Source organism: Benincasa hispida, chromosome 10 (assembly GCF_009727055.1).
Source record: "Benincasa hispida cultivar B227 chromosome 10, ASM972705v1, whole genome shotgun sequence".
Taxonomy (NCBI): Eukaryota; Viridiplantae; Streptophyta; class Magnoliopsida; order Cucurbitales; family Cucurbitaceae; genus Benincasa; species Benincasa hispida.
The window spans coordinates 7,657,474-7,665,821 of record NC_052358.1 but is presented as its reverse complement, the minus strand read 5'-3'; the positions used below and the strand labels follow the sequence as shown (position 1 = coordinate 7,665,821).

The 8,348-nt window shown below is 34.7% G+C and overlaps 1 non-coding gene across 1 annotated transcript; it reads right to left on the bottom strand.

Annotated features, from left to right (window-relative positions):
- Positions 1-7,949: 7,949 nt before the first annotated feature.
- On the bottom strand, positions 7,950-8,057 carry LOC120089540. The gene has a single exon (XR_005485217.1). It is a non-coding gene; the product is annotated as a small nucleolar RNA R71 (small nucleolar RNA).
- Between the last annotated feature and the right edge of the window lie 291 nt (positions 8,058-8,348).

Sequence of the window (8,348 nt, the reverse complement as noted above, 5' to 3'; positions counted from 1 at the left end):
TCAAACAAAGTCTTAACATCTGTCTGTGACATTAGAGTATCTTCCTATAGAATATTTTCCGTATCTGGAAATATCCGTGTGTAATATTTTGATCGGTAATTTTCCTTATCAAAGGGCGACCTTTCTATTACAAATAGGAATTTGTTTCTTTTCGTGGATTGAACTACTTAAAGAGAATTGTGTTTATTTGTAGTTTTAAAGGTTGTCAGTGCTTTCCATTTAATATCCATATATCGATTGACGAGTTATCCTATCACCTTTTCAGGTGAGATGAGTCAAGAAAAATCATTCTAATGAGTTTTAAAAAATGATGCTAGTTTTGAAAAATGAAAAGTGTTATTTCTGAAAATTTTCCCTGTCTCTCCTTAATTTGTATAATTGTTAAAATTATCAATGCCTCAAAAGTCACCTACCTCACTTCCACCATGTTGTCATGACTACCACATCCCTTTGTTGCCAAACTCTGAACACCGTCGTTGCTAATCACAACTGCCATCGCCCAACTTCAGCAGCCACTATTGGTTACCACCACAGCCAAACTTTTTTTCTTTTTTTTTTATAATATTTGGAATGAGAACTATTAGAAGATAAAGTATGTGATACATATTAAAGTTTATGGTTAAGATTGCAACATGTATCTATGTTTGATATGAAATTAGATGAAATTATTCATTTATGGTGAAATTGATATAACTTGAGAAGTTTATGGTTTCATTGCCTGATTTTTCAATGTGCAATATTGCAAGTGTACAAGATAGGGTTTAAGGTTTAAGGTAGGAGGTCTAATGACAAAGATTAAACCTTCGACCTTAAGGGAGAGAATGCATGTTTAATTTAGTTTGGCATTATTTGTTTAGTTATATCCCTAGGGCTTAGGGCAAGGGTTTTTGTACGGAAAGAGGCCCAACTAAAGTTTGGCCCAAGGTTAAAAAAAGAATGGAGAAATGGCCTTCTGTTAACATCAAACCACATGTGAAAGTACCCATTTGATCTCTCTTCTCGCTCTTTCCTCTCGCTTCTCATTTCCCGATCTTGCTTCTCGCTCATTTTTGTTGTTCCTCATCTGACACAGCAGCAATTTTATTTATCAAGAAAAAACCACAGAACGAATAAAAAAAGGTAAAAATTCCAAAACAAAGAAGGAAGAGGAAAAAAATTGTATAAGGAAGAATGAAGGGAAAATTTGCAAAATAAAGAAAGAAATGCAGGAAAAGCACAAAAAAAAAAGCTCCAAAACGAAGAAGGAAGAATGATGCATTTGAAATTAAAATGGTAATTTCACATAGTGATGACACAAGTAGAAGGCTAAAACTAATTGGTTTTGAAACTTAGGGTTATTTTTCATTTGAGCCGAAGGGCCCATAGTACAACGAATAATTATATAGGGCCCCAAATGAAAAGTAACCCCAAGTTTCAAAACTAATGAAATTTGGCCTTTTGTTGATGCCATCACCCTATGAAATTACCATTTTAACCTTTCTTCCTTCTTACTTTTTCCTTATCTCTTTTATAGCCATTTTTCTTCCTTTTTTTGGGGGGGTTTTTCTTTTTTTTTTTCCTTTTTTTTTTTATTTCTAGTGTTTTCTTCTTTTTATATCACTTTCTATTTTTCTAATAGTTTTCCTTTTTTCTTTCCCAACGATTTTTGTTATGCCATAATCTTTTTTTTCATTTTTATGGCGATTTCTTTCTTGCCCTATTTCCTTCAGTCGATCCTTTTTTTTTATGATTTCTTCTATTTATGTCATGGCCTTCTTCTTGTTGTATCAAAGACATAAGTTGGAATGTGAATCAGACCAAGACAAAAAGGTGAGAGTGAGACCAAGAAATGAGAGGAAGAAGTGAGAGTGTGACCCATGAGTGACAGGAAGAATTGGAATGAAGGAAAAAACTACAAATTTGACGAGGAAGAAGCTAGAGTAAGAAGTGAGAAGAAAAAGCGAGAGGAAGAATTCAAGGGAAAAAATTGCATTTGCCTGATAATGAATGAGAGGAAGAAGTGAGAGGAAGAAATGAGGAGCGAGACGAAGAAAAGAGAATTTATTTCGGTGCCAGGCCCTCGCACGCGGTCTAGGGACAAGATGGTACTTTGGGGACAAGATGGTACTTTAGTACTTTGGGGCCTTCAATATAAAAAACCCTCAATAGAGGTACAATTCTTCCCTTAGGGCACCAATGGTGACCCTGCATTTTGGCGATCTTACCTTTAGTATTCTTTCTTTTCAATTTACAAAGCACATCTTTGTTTCCAAATTCATATTGGTTAATTAATAAACTTTTTCGTCTAAAACTACAACAATTCATTTGTGATGAATGCCTTGATTGGGATGTATGTGAATTTGGGTTTTATCGAAGGGAAAAAAGAACACTTATTTTAGTTCATGTTCATATTCATTTTTTAAATTAAACATTATAATAATATATCGTACTATATTAATGGAAGACAATTATATTAGTGAATTTTAGTGATAAATGAAGATGGGTGAGGCGGAATGGAAACTTAAAGAGCACCTTCAAGCATTTATACCACTTTCTTCATGGATGGTCTGAATGATGGCTCTTCTTGAATGCACCAAATCACTATCTTAACAAACTTCTCCACCTTCTTCATATCTTGCTTTGCTTCCTCATCATTCTACACCAACATCTCCATTTTCCTCTCTTCAAAGTAATCATAAGCCCAATTTGCCAACACCATAAACTCATCTTCTCTCTTTACTTTTAAACTCTTTCTGCAACTAATATTCTCCAACAACACAATCCCAAAACTATAAATATCTACCTTTTTTATGATGGTAAGATTTCGGAACCATTTTGGAGCCATATACCCTTTGGTTCCTCTGATTCTACTCAGGGTTCGAGTTTGGTTTTTCTTTAGAATTCTGCCCAATCCAAAGTCTGATATTCTTGAAACTAATGTGTTATCTAAAAGGATGTTTTGAGGTTTAATATCACAATGAATGACTTGTGTCTCACATTCTTCATGTAGATAACATTGCCCTTTAGCAGTTCCTAAGATCACTTCAATTCTCTCATACCAATTTGGCTTTGAACACCCAAAAAGATAGTCCATTGGAGAACTATTTTACATGTATTTATACACCAACATTCTGTGTGGTTCTTTATTACAAAAACCAAGTAACTAAACCAAATTCGTGTGGTTTGTTCGAGTTATAGCATTCACTTTAGCTTTGAATTCCTGGTCTCCCTTTTTCACCATATTCTCCAATTTTTTAATAGCTACCAAGTTCTTGTCCTTGTTCATACAATCATCAACAACCTCTTTATAAACTGACAAAAGCACCACTTCCCAATTGTTCTGGTAATCCACTTGTGGCTTTGTTAAGCTCTTTATAGCTGAAAATTCTCCAGTTCATGCCTTGGAGTAATGGTAACTTTTCCTTAATGAGCTGCTTTGTTCTCTTTATATTGAATTGGTAAGCATGCAGAAAAAGTGGCAATCAGAAATCCACAAGATCCTAATAGAACTGTTGACCCAACAAGTACCAAAGTTTTGTCCTTAACTTTTGTTAGAATTATGATATTGGCTAAATATATTTGTTTAATATTCCTGGTATTATTTTCTTAGTCTTTCTGGAGTTATCTCTGTTTTTATCTCATATGGATCTTATCTCAAAGGTTGCTCTTTCAGTTGTCGAATCTGCAGAATATTTCTTTCCTTATTTATTATATTCTGCTGAATATTTCTCTTGAAATATTTTTTTTGGCGGGTTGATGATTCTATGTGAAAATATTTTCTATCATTTCACTATGTTATTTAAGCTTAAGAAGTTCTCATGCTAGAGTTGCCACTTTGGTTATAGTGTGAACCTTATTGACTTAGTTCAAGCTCTACATTATTGTCAAGATGATGTTCTTTGTGTTATTTCTATGGTTGTGTGTTCTTCACTTGTTCTTACTACAATCCACGAGGTTTGATTAGTCTTAGGGGAGTAAGACTTTGTTCATCGACAAGGAATTCTTAAGCCTTAGGGGAACCTAAGGTGCTATTCATCGAGAAGGAATTCTTAAGCCTTAGGGGGAGCCTAAGGTGCTATTCATTGAAAAGAGAGTTCTCATTACCTAGGGGGAGCCTAAGTTTTTATGTGAAGGGAGTTCACAAGTAGAAAGAAAGATATCATCACGTGAGAGGGAGTCTCACACGCTTAGGTGGAGCCTAAGTATTTGAACACTAATATTCATAAACTTAAGGGAGCCTAAGTTCAAGAGAGGGAGTCTCTCATCTAGTGGCATCCTAGGTGTTCAATGAAGTTGGGTTGTACGTGTGTCACTGTAATCGTTGTTATTTTACAGATAAGTACAATGTTATAATTTCTTGATTTTCATATGTTAGTGGATTATCTTTCCTGGGCATAAAACCCTCTAGACGTAGGTGGTTTGTCACTGAACTGGGATACCAACCTTGGTATGTTCTTTTTTTTTATTTACTTTATATTTTTTTACCGTTGTCTCGGGATGTGCTAGCACATCGTGTGGGACAAATGTAGAGTACGAATAACCACTTTCCAAAAATTTCAATTGGTATCAAAGCGGGTCACCTTTATTTCAAGTGCTTTGATCATTGAAGGTATTAAGGAAGGTGGTTCTACTACGCGTCCTCCTATTCTTAATAGAACAAATTACTCTTATTGGAAAGCTAGAATAACTACTTTCTTGAGGTCAATTGACAGCAAAACTTGGAAGGCCATTGTAACAGGATGGTCTATTCCATCTATGAAGAATGCTGATGGAAAAAACGTTTTAAAACCCGAGATTTAATGGTTTAAAGCTGAAGATGAAGCCTTCTTGGGAAACTTTCATGCCTCAAATGTTATATTTAATGGTGTGGATTTTAAAATATATTCCGTTTGATTAATTCTTGCACTTTGGCTAAGGAAGCTTGGAATATCTTATCAGTTGCTCATAAGGTTACTTCAAAAGTCAAGTTGTCAAGACTGCAACTTTTGACATCAAAATTTGAAAATCTCAAAATGTAGGATGATGAAACGATTGATAAATTTAATGTTCGGATACTTGATATTGCCAATGAGTCATTTTCCCTAGGAAAGAAAATCTCTGAAGAAAAGCTAGTCAGTAAAATACTTAGGTCTTTACCTAAAAATTTGATATTGAAGTGATAACCATTAGGAAGCCCACAAAATCTCTAAGATGAAAGTTGATGAACTATTTGACTCCCTTTTAACGTTTGAAATGTCCGTGGAAGGAAAATCGAAAAAATGAATTAAAAGTATGGCTTTATTGTCCTCAATTGAAAAGAAGCGTGATGATCTGAATAAGGGAACTAATGAGTCTCTTGCTGACTCTATTTCATTCTTGTCCAAGCAATTCAATCGTGTTCCCAAATGATTTGAAATGAAGTCAGGAAATCTAGGCACTAGGAGTACCAGATCAGGGAAAAATCTTCCTCCTAAACAGTCTAAATCCCAAAATATTAGGAGGGAACCAGACAGCCTGACTCTACCAGCAAGCAAAATAAGGAGAAATCGTACAAATGCACAAAGTGTGAAGGTTTTGGTCACATCCAAGCTGAATGCACAAACTTTCTAAAAAGGCATAATATAAGTTATGTCTTAACCTTGTTCAATGATGATTCTGACGAGAGTAGTAACTCTGAAGTTGATGTCAAGACGCTTGTCGGTAACATCTCTTCAGACACTTTGTCTTATGAAAACCATGATTTTGGTGTGTTCGAAGGAAGTGAAAATAGCGAAAATAATCATGTATCTTTTGATCCCTCCTATCAAGCACTGTTTAATAAGTGGCAAAAGGACCTAAATGTTCTTGATGTTCAAAATAAGAGGATTGAATCTCTAATGGCTGATAATCATAGGCTTAGTTCTACAATTGCAAATTTAAAATGTGAACTAAATCTTCTCAAAGCCGAGAAAGAGTCCATGTGCAAGTTGAAACACACACAAAATGTGCATTATGTACCTTACATTTAGGATGGTTTTTAATATATTTTTTATAAGATTTGATGTGTTTGCTAATGATTTTTAGGATTTATGTTTGAGAATGAAATTATACTCAAAAGAAGCCGAAAAGGATCAAATTATGACTAAAGAAGTCAAAATTGTGCAATGGATCAAAGGGGGAAGAAAAGAAGGAAGAAAACATGAAGATATGAAGACCTGTCGACTGTCATCTTTTGTCTATCATTAAAAGGACAACATAACATGCAAGGTAGCTATGCTACCTGTTACGCTAAACAGAATTAACTACCCTAATTGGAGATTCGCTATACTAGGGCATAGTGTTGGTGTGCTACGACATGAGATGAAAGAGGCCTCGTGTGTTTGAGGCAGCATAACAAGAAGCGTGTTTACGCTGAACTCATTACGCTTGAAAACAGAAACTATGTTAAGGATGCGCGTTGCTATGCTATAATGAGCTTAGTGTACGTTATGTCAACAAAAAGCCAGCATTTCTATGGTGTAGCCGAGCGTCGCGACGCTGCCTTTCCATAATTTAAAAAAAATATGTGATTTTTGGAAATATTTTATGCCCTAATTTTGCATCTTCTATATATTTGGACACTTTCAAGCACTCAATTCTGACCCAAATTTAGACCCAAAGGAGTAAGTTCTTGCCCAAAAAGAGTAGTATGTGAAGAATTATTGTGGAGACTGTTCAACTTCCCGACGTGCTGATAAAGAGAAGAGTTGTAATTTATACCAAAGAAGGAGCATTCCAGGTGAGATTTTCTCTAGTTCTTTACTTTTCTTTACTAGGATGTTATCAATTTTGTATGTGAATATGTTTTATTTTAAGAACAATGAGTGGCTAAACTCTCTTGTTTTAGGGTGTTGACAAATTTACCTATGGATTTAGTTTAATATCTGAAGATTTCATGGAATTGTGGATCTCTTTATCTTTTAATGTTATTGATATTAATTTATAATGATTGCTCATTAATGGATGTTAGATTAAATGTCAATTTGATAGGTTGCATGTTTATTCAGACTTATAACATTGAATTGCTATTAACCTATCACATTCGTAGTTAAGGGAATCGTAAAAGTTGTTGTCGACAATGTTTAATGTCGTGGGTCTTAATTTGATATCACTGTGTTAGTTATCATTTAGGATTGTATGAGAAAGAGTTGTTTCTGAAAGATAATAATTCGGACTTTAGTTTCTAGACTTAGGTAAATTGTTTTCCATAATTCCATGACTAACTTAAATATCATCTAATGAAGTTTGCAATGAAATCAACACCCTAAAATGCTCTTTTATTCTGAAATTTACATTTGATTTTTCTCATTTTTTAGTTTTCTTGCAACTGAATAAAAAATCACTCAACTCTATTTTTCAATTCCTTAGCTAAAATCGACACAATTTTAAATAGACAAGTAGCAACTGTTCATTGATCCCTAAGGACGATACTCAACCTTTCATGCCATTTTAATTACTATAACTTGACTGTGTTCACTTGCCGTCACATCAAGTTTTTGGTGCTGTTACTAGGGATCAAATAACGGTTTGTGCTTACTTTTCAAAAATTGGAAAAAATTTTAGACAGAGGCTTATTTTTGTGTGAATCTTGTTGAAGTTTTATGTAGTGCATGACTCGTGACAAGGACAAAATTCTTCTAACTTTTGATCCTAAGATTGGATGAACTTTGAGGAGAAATCTTAGGGACAAACAAGAAAAGGAAGACTTCAGCTAGTTCCTCCCAAGTTGCAAAGCTCTCCAGTGGAATTGTTTCAAGCTAATCCTTAGCTCGATCCTACAAAGAGAAAGGAAATAATCTCCGATTAAAAATTAATGGAAGTCTAATGATGCCATAAGACCGAGATTATTTCCTTTCTCTTTGTAGGATCGAGCTAAGGATTAGCTTGAAACAATTCCACTGGAGAGCTTTGCAACTTGGGAGGAACTAGCTGAAGTCTTCTTGAACGAGTATTTTCCACCCACCAAATCTTCTAAATTGAGATATGAGATTGCAATTTTCTCTCAATAGCCCGATGAACACTTATATGAATGTTGGGAAAAATACAAGGATCTTTTGAGGAGATGCCCATAGCATGGATATCCCATTTGGTTACAAATTGAGTTCTTTTACAATCGATTGAATGGTAATGCTAAATCCATCCTTGATGCTACTGTGGGGGGATCACTCTTTGGAAAGAGTACTACTGAGGCCTATGCTATTTTGGAGGATATGACCACTACAAGTTACAATTGGCCAAGTGATAGGGATTGCACCGCCCAAATCGCCGAATTGTATGGTGTTGATGAGGTAAATGTCATTAAGGCTCAGTTGTCCACAATTACTAACACTTTGAATAAATTGGTTGTAAAAGGTCAAGCTTTGAATTCACCA